The sequence below is a fragment of the Acipenser ruthenus genome, chromosome 2, assembly GCF_902713425.1.
Source record: "Acipenser ruthenus chromosome 2, fAciRut3.2 maternal haplotype, whole genome shotgun sequence".
Classification (NCBI taxonomy): domain Eukaryota; kingdom Metazoa; phylum Chordata; class Actinopteri; order Acipenseriformes; family Acipenseridae; genus Acipenser; species Acipenser ruthenus.
Window position 1 is genome coordinate 61,846,434 of NC_081190.1, and position 26,989 is coordinate 61,873,422.

General features: G+C 35.3%; 1 protein-coding gene across 19 annotated transcripts in view; it reads right to left on the reverse strand.

Moving 5' to 3' along the window:
• Positions 1–26,989, reverse strand: part of LOC117409088 (teneurin-3) — a 428,090-nt gene that overhangs the window by 153,282 nt on the left and 247,819 nt on the right. Inside the window, exon 2 of one of the 19 annotated variants that reach the window (XM_058998707.1) lies at positions 20,291–20,350. The exons of the other annotated variants lie outside the window; for them this stretch is intronic. The gene's annotated coding sequence lies outside the window, so the exon portion shown is untranslated. The remainder of the gene's footprint in view (positions 1–20,290; positions 20,351–26,989) is intronic. 19 annotated transcript variants of the gene reach the window in all.

Here is a 26,989-nt window from a genome sequence, read left to right on the forward strand (position 1 = left end):
ACAATATCATACAGCGATCATAAGCTTTAATTTTCTTAGGGCTGATTAACACCATCAAACTACTGCACTAAACACTAACATGTAATCATTTTGCTAAAAGACATTATTGACTGCATGACATAAATACATAAATCCCCTTTCTACTTTCAACAAATTAGTTTTTGGGAATATTCACTACAAACAATGTGCTTATTCTGGATAGATTCGATACCACACAAGACACACGGCATTTTACATTGTCCCCAGCGAAGCGCCGATGTTTAAATGTGTTCTGGCAGAGGCAAGGTTGGCAGCTCGTCCTCTGCCAGTAATTAAAAACCTTGTGCAGAAGGTGACCATCTCCCGAGTTTAATTAGTTGTGTAATTGTTGCTAATCGGGAGATGGTCACCTGTTTAAAAAGCCTGTAGCTCTCCATGTTCCGGGTGGGTGTTCAGAGGAGGAACGAGAGTGAGCGAGGCGATTAGAAACAAAACTAAAAAAAACTAAAAGTATAGGATCAGTGAAGGCGATTGCCCAGCCTGACCTGGGTTTTGTTGTATTGTTTGTGTTTGTGATTTTTTTTGTTTAAACTTTTATTTTGCTCTGTGAGCAGTGTTTTTGTGTTTAAATATTTATTTAATTTTTGTTGAAAATAAACTGTGCAAGCACCCTTTTTTTTTTTTTTTTTACCATACCTGCATCTCTGTTTTGCGTCCTGCTTCTGGCCTGACGTCACCACAACGCCATTCCTGTCACAATGCCTATATGTGTAACTTTTTAAAATGTTGTTATGCATCTGTCCCATCTGCTTTCTCTCTACATGAGTTTTGTTGAGAATTGCTTTCTGATTTTGTTTTAAATTGGAACCTTAGTTTTGTTTTTCAGAAGCATAACCTGTTTTTGGACTCTTAATTTGGACTTGTTTCGGCACACTTATTGGAGTCTGGATTTTGAAATAATTTTACTAGCATTTTTAGTTGGTGCATTTGCACCGTCGTTAACCAATTTTATTGTGTTAGTTTTTAACAGCAGTTTTCCATTTACAGTATTTGCAGTACTTGGTTGAACTCTAGCCCCACCTCCTTCCCTGTGTGCCTTCTGAGCCAGCAAATTGAGGCAGTTTTTTAATGGTCAGCTTAAAGCTACATGAAAGTCCTATTAGTTCATTTTTAAATACAGAATTACATACCCTCTGTGTTTACTAATGCAAGGCTTAGTTTCTACTGAATCTGCCCTGCAACACATGACAAATCCGAAACCAAAATATTGGCTTGCGGTCTAATTGGCCTCATTCTAACTCTCAGTTGGCTTCTAGAGTTAAGTGGTTTTGTAAGTACTTAATTTACTACTGTAATTAGAAAATGCCATATTTTTTTCTGTTTTCATAGGTATATTATGACCCTATCTCAGATACATGGTAGACTAGATTATTTGGAAAGGGGTACAGGGCCTAAAAAGTTTGAAAACCACTGCATTAAAGAATTAAATTTTTATGACCTTTTTGATGATGCCAAAAATCTGTGTGAGACGCTTGGGGAAAAATGCCAGAATACAATAAATACTTCTATGAATTTGTCTAAATTTTTCAGTAGGGCATTAAGGAGACCAACTGTCAATCAAAAAAAAAAGTCAATGTCAAAATTATGTTGTCACATCTTCAGTCATAAATTTAAAAAAATAAATTAAAAAAACTGCTACAGACGAGAATCTATATTTTGCTAAAAACTAAAGGGCATGCATTTGACTTGAATCTACAAATATCTCTAAAATACATAAACTCAAGTATTTAAAGTCATAAAGTCAAATGAAAGGCAATTTAATTTCGAATCCACCTTTATGTAAGAATTCAAATGTATTAGTGTCCAAAGCTATTCAACTCTAATGACCAAACAAACCCAATTGATGTTGCTTTTACTACGATGTACTGTTAACAATTATTTTGGCTTTGATACCTAATCTTGTAGTGTTACCTAAAACAAGCAAAGTGATCAAGAACAGCAAGACTGAAAACACAAGGCTATGCAAAATCATTTCCTGGTAAAGAATAAGGTGTAAAAGGTAAACACAGCTCTATTTATACAGATGAATAAAAGAATGAGTTCTTTGTAATAATCCACCACCCATGGTAAAAGTTTAATTAGGAACATGCTGGCACAATTTGTGATCCATGTTTCATCTGATCCCAGCAGAGGCTGGCCTGCAATCAATCTTTGTGTTATTGTACCACATGAAGAGACCAATCAAAGAGCAACTAAGGGATAGAAAAGCGTAGCAGAAAGACATTGCTGCTGTGATTGGGGAATGCATTAATCATGGATCATCTTCCTTTTGAGGATAAACACGCCTTAGGATACAGACAGGTAAAAATAAATTAAACAAAAAGATGGCTGGCGGCCCTTAAAATGGCACGCATGACACGCAGCTGTGGCAATCACACAGTCTAGTTTAAACCAATACATCTATATTGTGTTGCTTGTATACCACGCTAATTTATTTCTTGGTTTTCTTTATTAGACTCCTTTAAATTAACTAGTCTAGTTGGTGAAGTAGCTAACAGAATGCCTGGACATATCTGGTTTTGGCTACCTTTTTTGCTTTATCCATGTTTTTTTGTTTTTTTTTTCATAATAAAAAGACTGAGCTTAGCAAGGATGAAAACATCTGCTGTCTCAGACCAGCTGACTAAATCCACTGTAAACCATATTGTAAACTTTGCACTGCAGTTCAGTTTTGTGTTTGAATTGTAACGACTGCTGGCTACATATATTATAGTTTAAATGTGTTCTGGCAGAGGCGGTGTTAGCAGCTCATCTCTGCCAGACAGCTCGTATGACTGCGTGGTCAGCAGCAAATTAATTACCAGAGTTGCTGTCGACCATGAAGATATTAAAAACTTGTGCAGAATGTGACCATTGATTGATTTATTCATTTATTGCTAATCTGGAGATGGTCACGTGTATAAAAACCAGCAACTTTTGCTGGTCGGGGTGGGTGTTTGGAAGGAGGAACAAGAGCAAGCTAAAAGAAAATCTAATCCGAAACAAAGTAAAAACAATTGCTACTCATGCTGGGCAGACCAGCACAGTATTTGTGTGGTGTTTTGTGATCGAGATTTATTTTTCTGCAACCTTTTATTTTGCTCTGTGAGCAATGTTTTGTACAATCTTTTGATTTATTTTTGTTTGAATAAAAATGGCGCACCAACGCTTTCAATCCTGCAAGTACCTGCCTGTGTCTCTGTGTCCGGTCTGGGTACGTCACCACTCAAGCCATCCTGTTACAGCCTGTTACAGCTTCTAATTTATGGACTGCCCTCTTCAATGGAAACCACAGGTTTTCAATGGGGTTCAAGTCCGGAGACTGAGATGGCCATTGCGAAATGTTGATTTTGTTGTCAATTAACCATTTCTTTGTGGATTTTGATGTGTGCTTGGGGTCATTGTCTTGCTGGAAGATCCACTTGTGGCCAAGTTTCAGCCTCCTGGCAGAGGCAACCAGGTTTTTGGCTAAAATGTCCTGGTACTGGGTATTCATGATGCCGTTGACCTTAACAAGGGCCCCAGGACCAGTGGAAGCAAAACAGCCCCATAACATCAAAGACCCACCACCATATTTTACAGTAGGTATGAGGTTCTTTTCTGCACACGCATCCTTCTTTCGACGCCAAACCCACCGCTGGTGTGCGTGGCCAAAGAGCTCTATTTTCTTCTCATCTGACCATAGCACCCGGTTCCAATCGAAGTGCCAATGCCGTTTAGCAAACTCCAGGCGCTTACGTTTGTTGGTTGCTCTCAATAAAGGCTTTTTTTTTCTGGAAACCCTTCCAAATAGCCTATTGGCATGGAGGTGGCGTCTAATTGTAGATTTGGAGACTTGGTGACCCCAAGATGCAACCAAGTTCTGTAATTCTCCAATTGTGTCCCTTGGATTTCCCTTTGCCTCCTGAACCATCTGCCTCACTGAGCGTGGGGGCAAGATACACTTGCGTCCTCTACCAGGCAAGTTCACCACTGTTCCAGTGGTTTTTAACTTCTTAATTATTGCCCTAATAGTGGTAAGTGGTATATTTCATTTTTTAGCTTTTGTTGTGTACCCATTGCCTGATTTATGAAGGTCAACAACCATTTGTCTCTTTTCATTTGTGAGTTCTTTGCCTTTTCCCATGGTGGTGGATGATAAATGTATTTCATATGCACGTTACCTCATTTTTATACCACAGTAAAACAGGAAGCCATGGAAGGCCACAATACAGTTTCTTAAGACTGAGATGAACTTAAAGAAGTAGAATGTTAATGCAGATTTAATTTTGTTTGATTTTATCTTTAGGGGTGCCAATAATTCTGACACCTATCATTTTGAGAACATTTTGTGTTACTTGTTAATAAAAAACTTTCTCTGAGCAATTGTATTAGAATAAAAGAATATGGTTTTCCCATATATTTGAGCATAAAATATAGCTCATTACCTGTGTTGTTTATTTTATACAGCCTTTTTTGCTCATCTTTATCAAGGGTGCCAATAATTTTGGTGGTGACTGTGTGTGTATGTATATATATATATATATATATATATATATATATATATATATATATATAAAAAATAGGATTCTGCCAAGTCAACACCCCGGTTTGAACAATCACCCCCCTCCAACTTTTAGTTGAAAGTCAAACTTCCACCATTAATGTCTATTTTTTAATAACCATGCAAAAATAATGCCTGAGGGAAAATACTGTAGCTCAGTAGAAAAAAGTGCCAAGAAGTAGTTACTCTGTGCATTGAATGATTCAGGGTTAGGGTTCGGGTTATCTTTGGTTCAGATGACGAAGATGTGGAGTTCGGCGGTTTCGGATCAGATGATATACTCTGCAGGCTGATTGATCCCTTTCCTTTTGTTACGCTACAATCCATATTTTTTATTCTTTTTTTTTTGACACTGCAAGAGCTTGTAATTCAAACGCATTTTTTTGTATTGAACATGTTAAAGCTATAGTGCTACTTTGGTTGTTAATTTATTATTTTGTGTTGTATTTTCACACTGGACACTGCAATTTCTTACTTGCCTTTATATATATTTAAAATGTAGCGACTTTTAGCGTTTTTCACCTACAAATTGACTTTTTTTTAATGATGTGGTTTTGCACTGGACACTGCATCTTTAAAGTTTAATTTTTGTTTTGTGAAAAGATTTGAAATGACAAAACAGTGGACATGCTGCAGCAGCTTTGAATTGTATTTCATCAGTCAATAAATATTTTAACTGCGCTTCTTGATTCTTTAGCGTGACTGTGTGCTGTGCGCTACCTTTGAATTTTAAGCATGCCTGATTGTAAATGTAATCTACCTAATGTTAAAAATACTCCCACTGAAGAAATGCCTGTCATTTCACCCCTGCCTGAGTCAATCCCTGCCCCCCCATTTTCTAGAATTAGGTTCTGCATTGTCATATTGAAATTTCTAGCACCTTGTAGACAATACTTTTGAATTAACATTTTTTGAGTTTTGCTGAAATAAATAATTGTAAACATCTATTTCTTGTAACTTTTTCCTCATCCACAAAAGCAAAACTTTTGCTACAAAAGATTTTTCCTAAAATTCTTTGTTTTCCATTGGGGTATGTAAACTTTTGACTACAACTGTATAATTAATATATATACACACACATACTGTATAAAAAATCAATCTATTTATCTATTTATTTTAGACAGATAGATTGATAGACAGATAGTTTTTTTTTTGTAATTATATTTTAAACATACTTTTAATAGTCACAGTTACATACCAATGGATATGGAGCAATGAAAATCACATCATACAAAACTGTATTAAAAAAAAAAAAAAAAGATTGATTTCAGTAGTCTTTTGTTCCTCAGTTGGAGCGCTTGCCAATGATCCAGTGTTGGGATACTGTAGGAATCAATTCTAGTTCTTTTAACCTTGGATTGTTTACATTTTAATACAGTATACCACCAAACGTGAGCTGATCGAGATAACTTCCTGTTTGGCTTTCCTGTGGTTACCCCCCTCATATTGTCTGCCCTCATATTGATTTCTTTTTTTTTTTTTTTACCACTGCAAATATTATGTGAGCGTAGCTCAAGTTACATCTGTGAGTGTTCCTGACAACAAATGGATTGGTATGTTAATGTACCCCAATTTTATATTTTTCATAACCCAATTGTTTTGTGGGGGATACTGCAGTAAATGCTGCAGTAAAGGTTTCTTTATACTACAACTTCAAAATCCATTATCATAAGTGATATTATTCAACATAGTGATTGAGCTTCAATAAGAGTACTTCTATTATCCACTCCCTCTGCTGGGGTGTTTATCTATTTGAAATCTTCACTTCAAATAATGCACTTGCAAGTATAGTACGTCACATATTCGACTGCGATGGGACCAGTGTAAGGGCGGATATGTAAAAAGGATACATTAATAAATTACATTGGATAAATAATACCATTATACACAGGGCACATTGGATAAATGAATACCATTATACACAGTTGTAACAATTACTATATTTCACACAATTATTGTTTTGAGATTCAGCTTTTATTAGGGAGCTCCCCTAAATCCCTTGTTTAGAAAGATACAGTGTATTAATGCGTGTGACAGAGTAGCTGTCTGCCGTGTGGGTGCATGCATTCGCTGCCAAGTGACAGGCAGGAGATCGAGACAGAGGTTGAAGCTGATACACCCTGCAGGCAAGCATGATTTATTTACATATCAATACACTGAACAGCTAACGTGACACTAGCAGCAATGGTAGCGCACAGAGTACATACAACACACTGTACGAAAACTATGTTGGGATCTACAATCTCTGAACTAATCTTTGTTCAATAATAAACCAACTCCGGCTACTCACCCGGCTGTCGGTGGTTTTGACTTGCTTACTCACTCTTCAGTATCCAACCCTGGCTCCAGACAAGACGGATGGGAAACGGTTAACACTATTTGCAAGATATAAATGGTACAACAAACCAAATCTAGCTTTTTTTTTATTGCCATAAATTAACTGCTAGCCGGGGTTAACTGTATACAAGAACAACATTCAGAATTGCCGACCTGCAAAGAAGGGGGTGTGTCGCTCGCATTTCTCATGCCTGCGTGGTTATTTTCTCCTGTTGGAGGTTCAAAACAGTTCGGAATCTGGCCTCAAACCACTTATTCTTCCTCCCCACAATTTCTTTCATTACACTCCAAACTCCTGCTGTCCTTATTGTAATACAGACTACTCAAAACGTCTGAGAAATCTGTAATGATCGCTTTCAGTCTGAAGCCATGTATCTCTCTCCTCTGTTCCTGGTATGTGTTCCCCTAGTGACGTCACGGCAACTTCGTGCATCATCGGTGCGTTGTCGGTATTTTATGGAATTACTGATCATCTCTCAGTGCCATAAAATTGATCATGGAGATTTAATTTCTTACTCATTGTGAAAGTAAACCAAGTACAACCCCAAAGCCAAAAAATGATTTTCTATGTGAGATATGGACTTTAAGTTTGTTAAGAGAATGTTTCAAAGACCTTCCTCAGCACACAAGAACAAACAAACTACAGACAGAAGTGAAAATCCTCAGAAGCAGATTAAGTAAATGTTAATTAGACATCACTGTCCAATGGACTAGCATTTCCCGATAGATGAAAAAACAAACAGTTCACTTTTGGGAGTGGGGGGAGAACAATGCACAATCATGTGTACACACAATAAGCAATCAAAACTGAATACAAAGTTAATTAAAGACCATTAGTTATTATAGGTTTGAGCTCTTCAGCTCTAGCACTATGGTGGACTGACGAGAAGTACTCATATGCTGTTTTAGAATGTATGTGATTAAATTTGATATGTCAGGTAAACAATAAAAATGTAATTGCCTATCTCCAATATAATGAATGTCTATCTTTATAAGTAGGGGTAAAATTAGCTGGCCCACAAGAGAACCTGATTTGCAGTACTAAAGACCTCTTAAAGTGCAGCTGCAGCTCAATCAAGGCATATTCAGATGTAATGCCCTTTGATTCCTATTGGAAACCTTGCAAAATTATGACTTATTTGGCACTTCCTTTTGGTCACTGGTGCCAGGAGAGCCAGCTAATAATTAAAAGGGCACTGAAGAGATGCATATAAAAAATATATAAACCCTCCTACATAAAGTGAGTATGTCAATTTGCCTATTATTTAACAGTAGGAGAGAACGTTACTACTGGCTTGTTTTTTAAGGATGAATTTAGGCCTTTATAATATAGTAGCTCACTTGGCTGCTTGTAGACTTTGCCTTATCTCCCCAGCACCTACACAAAAAACTCCATCACAGTCCTGGAATGAATGGGGCACCGGCAAAAGATAAGCCACAATTATTTCCTGAACATATCAGCCAATAACCTTTCTCGTGACTCACTGCTTGTCTGACAATAATATCCCCAGATAAAGCAAGTCAAAAGCTGCACACTATCAGTGGCTAATTACATGCAGTGACAGGTACGGCAGAGGGTTCAAATCTAAATTGCTGCTTTATTCAAGACAAGCTTTTTTAGTCAGCATCAGAACACCCACTGTGGCCTATTATGTATTCATTTGTGAGTTTCTTAAATTATTATTTTGACTAAACAGTTCAGTTTTTTAAACATAGAAACGTGCAAGGCAACACCCAAAGGAAAAGACTAACAAAAACGTGTTTTGTCTGGTCTTGGAGAATTAAGTCTCAGTTTTAGCATCTAGTCTATCCTTTCATCTGTACAATCCCCACTCTAAATCCATCCAACAATAACAGATACAATCAATAAAATAGGAAATTGTCCTATAAGAAATGTAGTTCTGAAATACAAACAGTTTTTTTGTTAACACTGTTGCATCTTTTTGTTTTAAAGTTTGGCACATGTAACAAAGTTACAGTTTTAGAACTTTTCTACTTCTTTAAATCTACAGAGCTTGTAAACTTTCTCAATCCAAGTATCACATGCACTCCAGATATTTTCAAGCTTTCTCAACCCAAGTTTTGCATGCACTCAAAAGATGTCTTCTGGGCTGTGAGGCAATTAACATATCCTGAGGGTAGATTACATTAAATAGATCACATTTCCATGCAATAGCTATGTGTGCTTTATGACCGTTTCAGACATGAACACACTCTTCTCAATTAAGCAAACCTGTCAGAGGTTAGTACTCTGAAAAAAGGCAATGGTTTGCAAATAGCTTGCAGCTACTACTCAGAAGGCAAGAAGTAAACATTATTTTGAAACTATTTGCATTGTCTGTTTCCAGCCAAGTACTGTACTGTTTCCTCATAGGGACCCACATAACTGAACTATAAAAGCAGGATAGTTCAAACCACAGATTTTTTTTTTAATACCTAAAATTACTGATTGCAGTTGGGTTTCAGAGTGCTGCATGAAACAATAATGTGATTTTCATCTGGTTAGTCTTGAACCAGTCATGCTAGGCATTTGGATTAAAAAAAAGAGTGTGGTGATTTGAAAATATTTTTAATACTGTTATACTTCATTTCAAGTGCTTTATTACAAACACAATGCAATTATATGCTACAACCCACTGAAAATGTTGGTAATTTATAGACAGTGAAACTGAAACAACTGTTATTTATTTAGAACTGTGCTAAGATACAGTATCCTTTATCCATAATAAATATCTGTGTCTATTCACACTATATTGTTATTATTGCAGTACATTAGGTTTTTGTATACTTGGTTTTATTTTATTTGTTTAACAATGTGCTCTACTGGTTCATGTAAAACATGTAGTAGAATAAGGCAAGTTTAAGGCCATATTGGACCTCTTTACTTGGGGCACTGGCACTCATTAGTACCTCACTATAACAATACAATAAAATAAATGGCTAATTTTGTATTTGATACTTCTGACAATAAATATAGTAATACTACTACTAATACTAAGAATAATGTTATTAATGAATGTGCAATATGTCCTTTTGAAACTGGTTTCTACAGAACAGTACAAATCCCCTACACTCTCAGAGAGGCTGGGACTGCATAGAGCTTGCCTGTCAGTGTATCCTCTTAAGCTGGTATGAGCTTTGGTTCAGTAATGCCATGTTAATTAGCTGTGGTCTGAAGTGCTTAAGGGGACACACTTGCAGCGATGGTGCTGGGACATGAACTCAACAACTTTAGAGCCAAAGGTCAGCACACCAGTTTGTCACTGTGCTAAACTATTGTGCTGGGTTTTGTGAAGGCTCACAGGAAAGCCATTTGGGAAGCCAAACAAGAATGTACTGATTACAGAACAAGCTAGCTATGAATATACTCATTTACAATATATACAACACATCTTTTGTTAAATTGTGCATTTACATATTTATAGTCATTCCCTGAATAATCTAAATTGAAAACAAAGTTATTTTCCAGATAGGACCAGACAGAATTGTATGTCAAAAGTGCATTTAAAAATATTTAAACCCAAACTATCTGGCTCACTAAATGTACAAAATATGTTGTTGAATATTATCAGTTACCCTTTAAAACAAAATTCTTTAGGAAGAAATTTGATCTGTATACTATTCTTGTTTAATTTAGATGTATAACCACAGCTGGGGACTGACAAATTCTTCAGGCATTTATCTTCTATTTTTTAATACAGCAGTCACATGTTTCCATTTATTTATTCAATGAGATAAAATATCCATGGTTCTGTTTTCTGTTACAATGATTGTAGGATTAAGAATAACCTGATCCACAGACCATGACGAGTCTTGTTAAACAGGCTTCTTTCAATCTTGCTTGTCGTCTATAATAACAAGCATGTAGAGGTGGCTGGGTCACATCCATGAATAAAATACTCTTCTGGTAGGGGTAGGAATAGAAGCTTGAACACTTCATCATCTCAAAAAACAGATAAGAGATTACTATTGGAAGGCTGCTATACAATAACCTGGCTAAGCATAAAAAGAGACAGTGTCTTTTGAATGACAAGTATCATTCTCTCAACACTTTCTTTTTGCACCAAATGCAAATTCATACCTTGCATTCAAACATAAACCACACTTCATACAGAATGATTAATTTCCTGTAATTACCTGAAAATTTGGCAGCTGGAATTTGAGCCACTGAAATCATGCTTTTGTTGCAGAATCATTGGCGCACACATTCTTTGTGGTTTACGAAGACCCCCACATTCGTCAGAGGCTTTCAAAACTGCAGCAGCATGAGAGCCTTGAGAAAGTGCTCCTATTCTGTTTTCAATTCTCACAAATGCTGCGTGGCTCCCAAGATTGGGGCTACTCAGATATCTTCTGGTTTCCTTTTTACAGCAATCCAGTGAAGATGGAGCTTTTGATTGCTGGTTTTCATTTCAGTTTCCTGTCCACGTGTTTAAACCTCCTCAAAAGACAAGCTCTATCTGCCCTCTAACGTTGATTACTTATTTTTTGGTAACAAGGTTACCCCTTACAACGTTCACACAGGAAGTAAATGTCATTCTGTGCTGCTAACTCCTGGATGCTACCCTCAGTGCTACAACACCAAGAGACCTTGCAAACACTTAACAGACTGCTGCATAGCATTTTTAATAGTACAGCAATACTACAAAATTATATTAACAAACCTAAATCAAGCGATGGCACTTGCAGCCTTAGCAAAGTGTCTGAGGAAGATCTTTTTGTGAACTGATACTGTATTTTGATAATGGTTTTGAATGAAACTGTCAACGACACAGAATACACACTTCAATTGCTGCGTTCTGTTACCCAGAGCTGGCTGCTGTCTTTCTGACACACGCAGCTTTTAGAGAAACACCTTCTCCAAACCTTGCAGCGCAGTACACATTTTCAATGTATTTTGTCTGGATTATCAAGTCAGTTTAATGTGATTGATTAACATTAAAAATTATACATCACTTATCACGAACTTAATACATTGTGTTTGTTTAAATAATTGATTTATTTATTTAATATAGCGTTGACAAGGCTGTTCACGGCTTCATTGCATAATAATAAAATGTCGTTCGCCTCCGCTAACAAGGTGGCAGCAGTAGTTTTAGTGGTTATTTGCATTACGATGAACAGGTCCCTCATGATCTCTGCATCGTCCCTTTGGTTCGCAGACGCAGCCAGCCCCACGCAGTAACATTTCAAAGCTTCGCTGGGCTATGCAGAATCTGTGTTGAGTGACGTCTACAGCGCATCTCCGCAATTCTGTGCAGCATTGTACAGAACTGCGGAAATCTAAGAACACGACCATTGTCTCAATTAAAATGAGCACAGACCCGCGACTGCAGCAGGATAGCCTGCTTATTATCAACGTAGTTTTGTTTAAACAAGTTATAACAGTATTGCAATTTTCTTAGGTAAGTGAAGAAATCTTTTTTTTTTTCACAAACTCCACGTGTGTAATAATCATCGAAGCTTACTTGTGCAATGTCGTGACGTGTAGCTATAAATCCAATAACACGTTTTAGTATTAAAATACATTCTTTTTTGCTATACATATTTTATTATCCGGTTGAAACAATAAAGAACTAATCTCTGCTCTTAAATAATAACCTGTGGTACATGTTTGTGTTTTAAGAAATAAGACCGATCATTTCCAATTTGATTTACCATCAGCTAAACAAAGTATTTAATTATTTATTTATTTATTTATTTATTTAATTTTATACGTTAAAATATTTTAACAAACTACAGCACCACATCATTTTGAGCAAATAATAGATCTTAATACTGTTGTAGTATAACATTGAGAGTGTTACAACTTTAGGTTTTTTTTTTTGGTTTTTTGTTTTAAATTCTGATTGTCTTTATAAAAATAAACGTACCAAGTTATTTGGCATAGTAAAATACTAAATACCAAATGTTTAAATCATTCCATGAAAGGAAGTGTGATTTGTTGGTTTCGTTTTTGTGAATTACAGTAATTTAAGTGATTTACATTAGTCTTTCATCATTTTTTAAGCCTTTATTTTATGACTTGCATGATGTACTGTATACCGTGATATTAAGATATTAAGGTTACCAGTGTTTTATTTAATGGTTATCATACCGTGCAAATTTGATACCGTCTCATCCCTATATATATATATATATATATATATATATATATATATATATATATATATATATATATATATGTCTTTGAAAGTAGAATAATTGAATCCATAACAATGTATTTCTCAACAGCGCCATGTCGGTTTATGTTATATTTACTGGAATCAATTCATTTTCTGCATATTAAACTGTGCACAGTTCCTTTAACAAACCGATAATGACTATGTCAGGATCAATATGTTTGTCCTACACAGGAACCACTCAATATCTTTTTGTTTTTATTTGCCTGATTAACAATTAAAAAATAAAGACATAACAAAGGACTGGCAGAGAACACAGATGCTGTTTGACTATGAATCAAATGTATGCAAATAATTGCTTGGGAATACACTATATGGTCTTGCATTGCAGGGCACAATTCAGCGTTGAATTACAAATTCATGAATCCCCAATGCGTTATGTTCTAAATACTGTACTGAGGCATCTATCTTGCCCATGTCGTTTCTTACAATTACAATCAACCAGTTCAGAATATTTTCTGAGAATCAAAGGTCTTTACTGTTTCGCTGCAAGCATGTATCACTGAAAACATAGAGCTGCTGTGTGAAAATAGAATGCCACCTTGACAAAAATTACAGCTGAGGAAATGTTTTGGATTGCCATGATTTATCCTACCATCATGAATTATGAACACAGTTGCACCTGGGTTGGATCTTGAGAATCTCTTAAAAACAGAACAAACATAACAAAAACTTTTGCTCCGATTGCAAAGAATGATTTCACAATAATTAAAAACTACTACTGCCAGGCAAACAGGATTTTCAGAACATGCATTAACAACAACAAAGCCATCCTTACAAAACAGTGTAATTATCATTCAAAAGAAATTACCTAAACATTACCTAAATAAAAAAAGAAACTTGCTGAAACTATAAAGAAACCCTTTGAATCAGAAAAGATCACAGCAATGCCTATTGTGTCAGTCACACGAGAGACAAGCTGCCAACACAGGCAAAATATATTTGAGTCTGTAATCCATATATGTATTTTGTATGGAATACAGACTAATGAAAATATATGGTGCACATATAAAATAAATATATGGATTACAGACTAAAATATATATTTAAATATATCCCATATATATTAACTATATAAAAAAGGGGACAATTTCTATATATGAAAAATACAAGGATCATACTTTTCTACCATATATTAAAAATATATGTTTTTTCCCATAAGGAAACCCAATCATAATGCACATTTTTGTCACGAGACGTAAATATGCTGCGAAGCTACAATATAAAAATGTACCAATTACATTAACAAACCTGTAGTTTCTTCTTAAATAAAAAGGTGTACATTAGTAGAATTATTTAGTTAGTAGGTCTACATATGTAATATGCCAAACATAATAAATATATAGGTATTCATAGACAATGTTTTCAATACTTTACTTTTAATACCAGTCTTCCGAGAGCAAGGCGGCAGACCTCAGATTTTTTAAAACAAATTTCACTTTGTTTACTATTAAAATGAAAGATGTTATGATTGGGGGTTAATGCAGGCATTCTGCATACATGGCAAATTAATTTAAAATAAAACATATTTTTTAAAATACACTACCACATGGCATATTTCTATTGTAAGATACATTTATTCGTAGCTTAAATATGTTATTGTAATCGTGGACATTAACATTCGCTTATCCACTTACACACTGTATTGCAGATCTATAGACTAATTAATTGAATGAAATGAAGGAATCAGAATTTATCATACGCTGTCTGTCTGACGATATGGGCTAGCTTTACCATCATGCGACACTACTATCAAATTTGACTGGCTGGTATTGAAAATGTTGCCCTCATGTTGCCTAAAAAATAGAACATCGTCCTAAGTGGGAGACACGTTGCTGGTGTGTCGCCGAGGTGTCGACCAGGGTGGTCACACGAGGCGACAAGCCGGCAACATCTGTCGCCCCCTTGTTGGCATCGACAAATGGTCGACCATGTGACCAGGCCTTTAGGTGTGTCTGCTTTTGTTTATTTATACAGCATCGAGGGTTCCAACAAATAATTATTTCCACACAGCCCAGGAAACATATTGAGTGCAATTCAAAATAAATAGCTGCTTAGAGCTGCCTTTAAACAATCTCAAATCCCACTTTAATAAAAAAGAACAAATTAATCTTTCCTATCTTAACAGTGATACAACTGATATTAAAAAAGCCCTCACTAGTAACAGATTTTCCAAGCCTTTTGTTTAGCAAAATAACAATTTTTCACTCATAATCAGATTTCACTCCCAATTTAGAATCTTAAAAAACTAGTACTTTTTTTTACGGTGCGTGTGGTTAAATAAATGGAAAATTGCTACTTGCAAGTTATTTCTTAATGAGAAATGTTTAGTATGTATTTCCTATTAGATTAAGCAAGTGTTAAACTGTTTCCAAATGTTATTTTAATGTGTGTACTACTGTATAAGAATGCACCATGCCTGTAACAATAAATAATAACCAATGGCTTGAGCATGCTATTACTCACATGGCACCTTTTTTTAAAAACAAAATCAATATTAAGAATTTAATAAATTATAGATAAATATTCTGAACCTGCCCAACAGCATCTGGCTAATTTCTGAGTAATAGTGTTTGTACAAGAATAAGAATGAAGAAAGCTTAGCACTCCTTTCATTGACCTCATTCCACACAACCAATTGGAACTCCCTTTTCAAAAAAGACCCATGGTAGGGGTGGCTGCCAGCTTCAGTTGTTCTACCTGATGTTCATTCTTTGAATTGTCAATCAAAATTTGCTCACATATAGTTAAATTAGGTTAGAATAATATATAATATTCTTCCCTCTGTGTTTGTGTTTTTCCAGTAGTTAATGTTTTAAAGTATTTTTGTAAAGACTAATTTATTGCTGATATCTAAAGTATTCGTATTACATTTTTATTCTGGCGTAATTGTTTCTTCCCCATATTTTAAAAGGTCTGTTTTGTTTGTACCAATGCACCACCATGTACCATGTTCACTAGATTGTGCCAAGACATTTTATCAGCTATTTTCTACACCATAGATATGCCAATTCTTTAAATACAATGGTTTACTTTAATGTATTTACAATATGAATATAAACAGAAGCAGCTCAAAAGAAATTTCTTGCAGCTCCAAAAGGGCTGGCGCTGCAGTTTAATCTAATTGCACAGAAGTTTTGGTCTGCTTGTATTAATTATACATTTAATGCTGTTTTCTCACTCAAAACTCCTGACAATGTTTGCCTTTTTGGCCTATAGTTCAATAACATTGTAAGGGTAAAACCCCCAAAAAGTAACATGATTCTTTTGCATAATAAACCTTGATGATTACCATCTCCAACTATAAAATATCATGCAAAATACTGGTTCAAGAAGAGCTTTTTCACCTGCCATTTTACTCATCATCACCTAACACACTCTGGTGTCTGGTGTCCTTGTTAAATGGCCATTTGGAAGGGAAGCAACAACATAGTAGAACACATGAACTACTATAGAGATGAGCCAGCTTAAAATTCCTACCTTTGGCACAAAAGTCTGTCTGCACCATTCACAGCACAGCTATCTCAAATTACATAATCACTGTGCCACAGCATCATAATGTAGCTCAGCCCTGCTGTATTGGGCCCACATAGAAATGAGGATTGTTTTTTAATTTAGAGCTAGGCTTCTAACCAGTCTGATTCCTGGGTCATGCTGCACACCCCCTTTGATGTTACAGACACCAGTGTGCAAGAAATCAATGAAGATATTGAATGTTAGAAATGGTAGTTGTTTAAATGTCCTTAGGAATATTTAGTGCAGTCCTACAGGGAACAACACTGCTATTACTTTTTTTTTTTACTTAGCTCTTAACCTACTTTTTCTAACAACTTTAACAATCACTCTTCATTTAAAAGTGGCTCATTAAAATTTCATGCTGTCTAGTAATCACTAAGAAAAAATGAGGAACAGCTATAAATAAAATCTAAAAGGAAAAAGAAAGATGCAGTCAATGATGCCAGCAGAGGCCAAGACCAAACTGTCTTGGCGTTTCTCACATTTTGACAGTACAAAAAAAAAAAAAAATTCTAGTAAATTTCTGATTTTTTTTTTTATATGGAAAACCACAAAATTGTCCCTCATCAAAATTATCCCCCATCTCTTTAGATCCAGAAAACAATATACAATTAAAAATACTAATTGTACATGTCTTTGGATAGCAATAACAAATTGCAGGACACAGTTTGACCAACAATATTTTGCTAATTAATTGAAACAGCCTTTCATATGGGGCTCAAAACCCCCTTTCTAATACAATTCCCGAGCTTAGCACTGATTAATTACAATTAGGCAGAGCGCAGTGAAACTGCAGCCGGCACAGGTGCAATCAGTAATGTTTGACAGTTCCTGTGTGGTGAAATTGGGTTGATACGCGCTAGGGTGCAGCAGTGGCTTTTATAGCTTTAACATGTGTGGAGGTTTTTGTTGTGTCTTTAAGAAAAGTATTAGGATCACTTCTTAAGTTAAAGTGTAAATCACCTTTGTGGTATTTCTCATCTGACATAGTATATACAAAATGTTTCCTATCAGAAGAAAAAGGTTATATATCATATAGTACATTGATTAAATATAGATTAATGTATACTGTAGGTTGATTATTATTATTACTTAATTATGTTAAGAGTATATCACTGCTTTTATTTGCATTACTGCACAGTTAATATTACAGTGAGCATGTAAACAATACATGTGTGTCTTTCAAAAATATTTAGCAGGATTTTCCATTACAATTTTAATTACCGGTAATTATGTTTATTATATACAATTACAGGAAATATTTTATCTATTATACTAATTTGTAAAATAGGCATACTGTCCATGCTACTATATTTTCTGTTTCAGTCTTTTACAAATAAAAAAGTACCCTTTTAGAAGTTCAATCTAATGTTTTTTGAAAATGGTACCAAGACAAATGAATTGATGAAATTAACACGTTTTCTTGTTTAAATTTTTCTGTTAAAAATGTGCCCTTTGATGACCCAGATCTGCTGATTAATTACAATTAGGGGGAGGCTGATTGAAAACAAAATGAACACAAGAGGGGTTGTAATCAGTAATCCTTGACATTTGTGTGTGTGATAAAGCAGAGCAGGAGAGCAGCTGTCAAAGTAGCCAAATGGCTTTTTCCACCTCTACCAAGGTCACACTTCTGGTTTTGCTTAAGACAATAATGTTGGTGATGAATCTAACTGTTTTCCAGGCACTCTGTGCTCACCTTATCATCCCTAGCCCATGAGGCGTTGGTAAAACACACAATATCATCATGCAATTCCACCCCTCCAAAAACATGCTGCAGGAATCTTAAGACAACCCCCACCCAAACATACACACACACACACACCAGGTGTCTTTGGCACTGATTTGCAAGAATAAACTGTACCAACTGTGGTAAGGACGTCGCTGTTAAGGTCTCCACACACCAGACGTGATGCGAGTTTTTAATTGGCCATGAGACACTTTCACAGCGACATGACCATACGCACCAGAAGCGACACAGAGGCGATGCGACAGGTTTGAAAACTGCCAAATCTATACAACTGTTCAAAATTGCTACTGACAAAACCATGCACTGGTACATATTCGTCAACATGACATGGAAATTACGAGTGTCTTCTCTGATGGTCATTCAAAATATATGGCAATAAACCATACATACTGTATCAGGCTTATCCAGTCCCTTCAAAATGAACTCCCATATATTATCTTTCAAATCTGTATCTTTATAACTGTGATGCCCTTGTCATAAAGCTCTGGGTATTTTTTCAACAACAAGTATTATTGCTTCCTCCATCATTTTGGATACTGCTTCACCCTGCTGGACCACGTGCACTGAAGCTGTTCTCTGATTGCTCAATGCCCTAGTTGACACGCGTCAAATCACAAAAAACTGGATTCAATCCTATTTATTTCGCGCTGCTCCAGTGCCGCTCCTGCATTGCCTGTCGCGTCGCGTGTGGTGTAAAAGATAAGATAGCAAAAATATAGGTTCTATTCATTTTGAGGCATCGCTGCACAGTTCTGCTTGTCGCATCGCGTCTTGTGTGTAGCAGCCTTTAGGAACTGAAGTTAAGCAAATGAAAAATATATACATGTAAAAGGTTTAAATGTACCACACATCAAAATTAAGGAAGGAAAAAATACAAATTACAATTCACATAAGGTAAAAAAGACTTTCATAATAATTTATTTAAATATATTTTTGGTACCGTACCCTTTTCCTTTTTGAAACAAAATAATGTATCTACCCCTTAATATCAAGCATGATATTAATCTTTTCGTCCGTACCAGTTAGGTAACAACTGAAATAAAATACATTAATTGCAATTAACTTATTTTTACCATTTATTTCACAGAAATGAAAAAACAGTAAAATTACTAAAATGTAATGTTCTGTATAGTTTACATTAATTAACTTTATATAAAGATGCAGTTAAATGCTCAGGCTTTTTCAAACCAAAACAAAATAGTATCTTAATTACACTTTCTATTAGCAATATCCATTTAATTTAAGAGGATGTCTGTTAAAATGCTTGTCAATAATTATTTAGCTGAAGCCAGAAATAAAATGAGAGCATAGTATTTTATCAAATTAAGATTTGAAAATCTGAAGTTTGATCCTTTAATTACTGATTGGAGTTGAAATGTTGATCATGTTACAATGTTCACTGTACAATTCTATTTAAAGCTTTTGAAATACTCAATATCCACTTTAGCTAATGCTAAACAAACCAGAAAAGGCTCTCCTCATTTTGCATTTAAGCTCTAGCATTTACTTGACAGTCTCTGAACCAATGAATACCTGGGTATCAGGTTTCATGCCACTCCAGCCCGCTTTCCTATTATTTTTAACAAATGTGTGCTTTATCTAGTCTACTCTTAGCAATATGACTTAACCTTTATGCTATTTGCTGAGCACTTCTCAGACTGAAATAATTACACTTTTTATTCTTCATGATAATTTTTCATCAGATTAAAATAAGACTGATCTCAAAGCTATTAATAATTAAAAGTTGCCCACTGGCATTTTGAAGTTGGTTGTGAAATATGTAGGCTACTACAATCATTGTAACAATCTACTTTAGGAACAGATTAATAGCTGAAGTTGGTTTTAGTCCAACTCTTATTTGGTTAATTAACATTATATATACATACATACTGTAATATGTATTTTAGCTTTACTTCAGGATATGCAAATACAAATAACACTTACTGCTGCATCCTGATACCTTTGCTGGTCTGATTGCATCAAGACCATTAGAGTGAGTCTGAACTGAAATACAGGAAGCAGAAACAACTTGTCACCCACAGCATTGTCTTTCACATATGTTTATATTCCAAACTGAAATATATTCAACAGAATAAAAAAAGAACCAGTGATAATATTGTACGTGCTAATAAGTAAATAGATTAATAAGAGGTAAAGAAATGAAGAGATAAAAGTGAAGCTATGTACTGCAGTTATTTGGGAACCTTTTTTTTTTCACACATCCTCTAAGAGAGCAGCTCTTGGAATGCCATGTTCTCGTGCACCCCCACCCACACACATATGTTCTCCCCAAATACCATATGCATAATTAACTGACTGTTTAACAAAGGAATAGATTACTTAAAACACTGCCCTGGGAGAATTACATTTAATAAATGCAATGGCTAGTCATGAAAACACGGTGTTTCATCAAATGTTATGTATGCAATTATTCAGGACTGGAAGTAATTTATACTTCTGGACATCCTGGTTATGTCTTTGTACTCATGGAATGTACACGGGAGACAGATAAATTGTTGTTACTACATATAATTGTTACCTGTCGGAAGGTTTTTAATATACAGCCTGCCTTTTAAAAATGCATCGCTATTTTTCTTCATTATTTTTGTAACTAAAAGCTTGGGGTTGTATGCTTTAGAGAAGCGGTTCTCAAACTTGGGAGCACAGACTGTATCCTGGGGGGGGGGGGGGGGGGCATTATAAGGTTTAAGATTTGTATTTATTTATTTATTTATTTTTTATTATAGCGCACATCTAAACCTAGGCTATAGAGTATAACTTAAGAATAATTTATTTGGGCTTTATTGGCTGTTTTGATTGGATCGCCAATAATACTTCCACCAATCAGAGAGAGGGTTGCATCCAGTACTCCTAGTGATCCCGCCCTTTGTCAGATTGTATACAATTGTAGAATTGATGATGCGATCAGAACTGCCTGCTACTGCAGTAGGACAAGTTCTTTTTTATGTTAATCATTTTTTTTTTGTTTTGTTACAAGGGTATAATTAAGTAACAGCAAAAATTGTTTGTGTCAGACTTGTAACAAAATGGTTGATTGTTATTGTCTATACGTCTGCTAAGAAGAAACAAATAATATAGGTTGTAGATATGACTATTTATGCAGGCATCGTGCAGGTTTCGCAAAGTCCAGAAACAACAAAACGCTGAATCATTTTGCACCGTATAAAACTGAGCTGATTTTGCCAGTGCTTGCTAGTCTATTAACCCGTTTGAAATGATTTCGAAGCAAATAAATGCATTATTGTGAAGTATTTCACACGTGGCAATACTGCCCTACAATTACTGCATGATCATTCCACTGTGTTATATGTTGTGAACCATAGTTTTAAAACTGAGAGATAGCAAATGCTTATCGTAAAAATTTAATTTAAGGGCTATATAAGAACGATAAATACTGTACCTGATTAGAAGGCCTTATTTGTTGTTCTCCAAGTTATTATTATTATTATTATTATTATTTATTTCTTAGCAGACGCCCTTATCCAGGGCGACTTACAATCGTAAGCAAATACATTTAAAGTGTTAAAATACAAGTAATACAATAAGAGCAAGAAATACAATAACTTTTGTTCAAGCAAAGTACAAGTGTGACAAACCACAATTAAATAATACAGCAGATAATAGTGATAGTTACATCAGGATATGATTAAATTGCTGCAAGTTGCTGCAGTTACATCGTAGATGCTAGAACGAGTTACTGTAAATTTGGGTGACCATATTTTGTAAACCAAATCCGGGGACACTCAGTTATAGGAGCACAGCAAAGTAGCCAAGACAGAAATGTGTGTTGCAGAGTGTATCGCAAGCAGCTTAAGTTATATTTTAACAGTTGCACATATTATATAACCTACAGAAACAAACACACACTCCGCAATAATTGCAAAAATCTTAATTTTCAAAAAAAGCAGACATTTAAAAAATTCCCCAAACTAAACAAAACAGGCAATATGTAAGAGCCTACTTCTCCTGCTGCCTTCAAGCCAAAGCTAAGTAAGTAGCCAGGGTTACACATAGACATACTAGGAACTTTGGGACATGGGTAACCAGGAGATTCCTGAAAATATACATACAAGCGAATTTTACTGACATCCTACTGTACAGTCAGTATGCTGTTATGGGTTTTCATGTCATGTCAATTTAGAGAAGGAAAAAAAAGTATTTAAAAAAAAAAAAAAAATCTTTGTATTTTGATGGGTTTTTAATTCAACACTGTTTAACGCATTTACATACGCACCAAGCAAGAACACTTATTAATGCCAATAACACTGGCGTTTATGAAAAAACCGGACAATGAGCCAAAAATAGGATATTAAACTTAAATATTGCAATATATATTAGGTTTGTACTTACTCCCTCGTCATTCTCGTATAATCCTCATGCAGCTGTTTTCTTTGTCTTTTCATGCGTTGCAGTTAGCCTATCTAAACCGAGCACTTTTTTTTAAAAACGCAAGTGGGTTTTTTTTTTTGTTGGTTTTTTTTCAGACAAAAATACATAACTCGGTAATGCATTTATTAAAAGACAAAGTAATCTAAATAACGTCTTCTTAAGTCTAGTACTTCACACTCGCTCCAGTATGTACTGAACTGAAGCTGGATTTACTGGCAGTTGAAACAAGAGCGGGTCAGCTCAACAAACTAGACCGATAGGCTACAGACAGTAAAATGTCAGTTATTATACAAAGAAACTGAGTGGTAGGAATTTCTGTCAATCAACCCATGGTAACTTTTAAAACGGTGGTTGGAGCGTCAGCTAAACTCAAAACCTGATTGGTTACTACGAATGTCAGTGATGAATCAAGAAAGCGGTTGGATGTAATTTAATGATAGAAACATTGATAGTTCTCTCTAACGCATTTACATTACATTAGACCAATGCGAGAAATTAATAGTAAGTCTATTCAGTGACGAGCTTCGTGAACCTGGGACCGTTCCGGGGACACAGTACCTTATCCGGGGACTGTCCCCGGAAAACAGTGACGTTTGGTCATCCTACTGTAAATGAGATACTGTTTGAGAAGACATATTTAATTGTGACTTGTGACTATTTTTGTGAACGTGCTGTGAAAAAAATCCCCCCTCTACATTAGTGGTTTTCAAACTTTTTGGGCCAAGCCCCCCTTCCTCTAGTCTGTGGTACTTGATGCCCCCACAGATAAGAGGAAGGGGGAAAACCAACATGCCTGTGGCTTCTCTGTATGTCACTGCTGGTTTTTTTTTTTTTTTTTTTTTTGGTTGGGGGGGGGGGGGGGGGGGAGGTTGCAATAACCAGCCACAGTTTACTGACTGTGACCGCTTACTAACATGCACACCACGTAGTAAGCTGATGAACAACATACATTACCAGATGGCAGCGGGCTTCATCCAAAAAATATGCAAGCTTAAAAAGCGTGTTTTAAGTTAATATATACTGTATAAAGGGGAAATTTTGGCTGGTATTAAATTCAGCGGATTTGCTACATTGGGGAATTTTCGTGGGGAAATCTTTAACAATAAAGCTGAAACAAAAAAATGCTGTAATAATAATCTTTTTTTAAAAAAATGGAAAACAATCCTGAACCTTCTAACGCCCCCCCCCCCCCCCCCCCCCCCCAGTTTGAGAACCACTATTCTAGAGCATACCTTGTGGATTTTATCATAAATCACATGCTTAGTACAGCTATTTAGACAGCTTATAGGTCTTAATGAATGCAGTCATAATTATCTATGAACACAAAGACCTTGCCATTTTTAAATGTATGTGGCTTGTAACAGAATGACCCCAAATAGCAAATTTGCTCTATTATTTATCTGTTGATGTATACGCTCTGCTTACTATGAGGTGCCACTTGGCTATTACTCATTGGCTTAACAGCTAACAGTGCACTAAGGGGCTTACTCTGTCATTGTCTCCAGGTCTAGGTGACACAACCAATGTGGTTTGTCTTAAATATAAAAAAAAGCATTTGCTATTATTCTACAATTTCCAGTAACACCCTCACAAACAATGTAAAACATGTTTTGTGATAAGATACACCTTTCTTTCTAAAAAGTAAAACACTGAACGGAATACATATGCTCTCAGCTCTAAAGTTTAAGACAACTGGACAGAGCAAGTACTATTATAAAATTACATTTCCATTTGCCTTTAGTACTGCTGTTTTGGGATTTGCAATCTGGTTCTCAATGTAAGTTTCCACAGTACATTTGATCCTACTGTAACCATTCTTGTGTTGAGAAAATTATAAATTCATTAGTATTCTTGAGCGTGGTGTCTTTTCTGAAAATGTCTTATAGATTCAAAGCTGGAAATTTGTCTTTTCAGTCTAGACACCTTATGCCGATAGAGGCACTTATATCTAAATATCTTAGCAGTATACAGGGGGGCCTTGAGATCCCTCCATTACCAGATTCAGACTGGTGACTACACATGTTCCTTTAGCATTAGATGCTTTAGGTGTATAAGGCTTGATGGAACAGTCCTCCAGGGAGACACCACCACACTTATAAAAAACTGTGCTGTTTAAATCTTTGGCATAAGGTGTTCAGTCTACTTTGGCCAGCTGCCAGAGAAGAATTCAACAGGAATCCTTCAAGAATACTGATTTACTGACAACTTCACAGCAAGAGCAGATGAACATACAAAACTTGTCCATGGAATAACAAGTCAAATAACAGCTGTTATAGATATACTGACATTCAGAATAATACTAATTTAAGGGATTATACCACTCACTTTTTTTTTTCAAAATGCCACCTGTTCTAGCTCATATGGGTCTCTTTATCTTAAAGCATTTGAGCCAATAGTTGCATATACTCAACAAACAAAAAAGGAAGGATTGTCTAGACTTTCATTTGAAGCATCTGAGGTCTTTACTCTTTACTCGTAAATCCAAGATTTGACTGGTTTATTTTGCTGTAGGAGAGCAACACCCAACTGCTGGTAGCACAAGATCGTCCAGATGATCTCACAAACTTGTCAAACAATGATCGCTGGAAGATCTGCAAGATCTTTTATTGGTGTTGTTGGGCTTGACTTCATAGTTGTATGCTTTGATGCATGATATATTTTGGAAATTAGTGTTTCCAGTAGAATCAAACACTACTCCTCAGGAGCTCCTTAATGCTTATTGAGGTCCTGCAGGTTTTTAGACAGTATGAGCTTTTACTAGCTTTAACATGGAGGGGTGTTCATCGTCTGTCGAAATCCAGTTGTCTTAAATCACAAATTCCTACAGTAATTCTGTATTTGAACGGCATTCATAACTTTAAAAGTATTATTTTTTAAATCAAACAAATAACTCAAGAGATGTTTTCTTTGCATATGTAACAAATGTACCTGTACTGTCATTGTGCTGTAATTGTGTAAAAACTAATCCCAAACTGCCAAATAAACATTGTTCAGATGTCAGGTATGGCAACATTTATATCACAATTTTGATAAAAGTATTTTGCCATATTATTTTAAATGTCATTTTTAATATCTGAACTACTAAAACACATTGTTTAGATAATAATAATAATAATGGTACACCTAGCAACAGATTACATCAAAGCAACCACACAGCAGATTATTTTATAGATTTTCAAAAAATCTATTTAGACATTCACAGGATGATTTGCCTGTAGAAATCCACTGACATTTGGAAGGTACATTAATAAAAATTGCTGTGCACGTGATGTTAAATAACAATGAATATGTTCCTCATTTAGTGCAGTTTAACCTCATCTATGAAGTGCAGGTACATCATTGTATGACTAGAATTAAGATGAAACTGCATCAGAAGTCTTGGAAATGCTGGGACTACAGAAAATGTGAGTACATGTACTTGCCATTGTGAATCATCTCAATGCAGTATGCTGCTAATTAACACAATAGTACATGGCTGGAGCAATTGGACACATACCTGTACATGAATGCTCCAGTTTCATGACTACAACAACAGAACACAATAAACTCTGAAATAATACACCTGTGTACGTTAGCCAATTTATGATAGATTTACCTGCACATGTATCAGTATAATATGAGGTAATGTGTTTAAACTTTGTTTTGCCCTGGTGAATTGTTTTCAAGCCACTCTTTCCTGACCTCAGAATAAATGATGTGAAATTCATCGAATTGAAGAAATAAAGGTTTATTTGAAAAGGTAATCTGACACTAAAGAATTCCTAGCTCAAATCTGCTTCCAATTACAAGTACTCTTATGTATTACCAGTCAGGAAAACTGGCTCCTATCATGCACCACCTTCAAACTAAAAAGCATTAGCAATGCAAAGTTAATGTCTAACATTTGAACCTAAAAAAACAAAGCTCTATCTACAGTAATTCCTTCTCATTAAGTTTGCAAACTTAGCCCATCCATACTCTTTAGTAGCACATTCATCATTACAGTTCCTACTAGTTTCTTAATAAATTAGCCAGTCACTGCTTTGTTTTCTTGGGTATCTTAACAGAATTATATATATATATATATATATATATATATATATATATATATATATATATATATATATATATATATATACTGTCAGCAAGGCCTTGGTTATGGTACATCAAGGCTGCACATAAGCATAATCTATCATAGCACTATCATTTTGTTTTAACTGTTTTATTGCCAACAATGTATGGCAGTTAAAAATA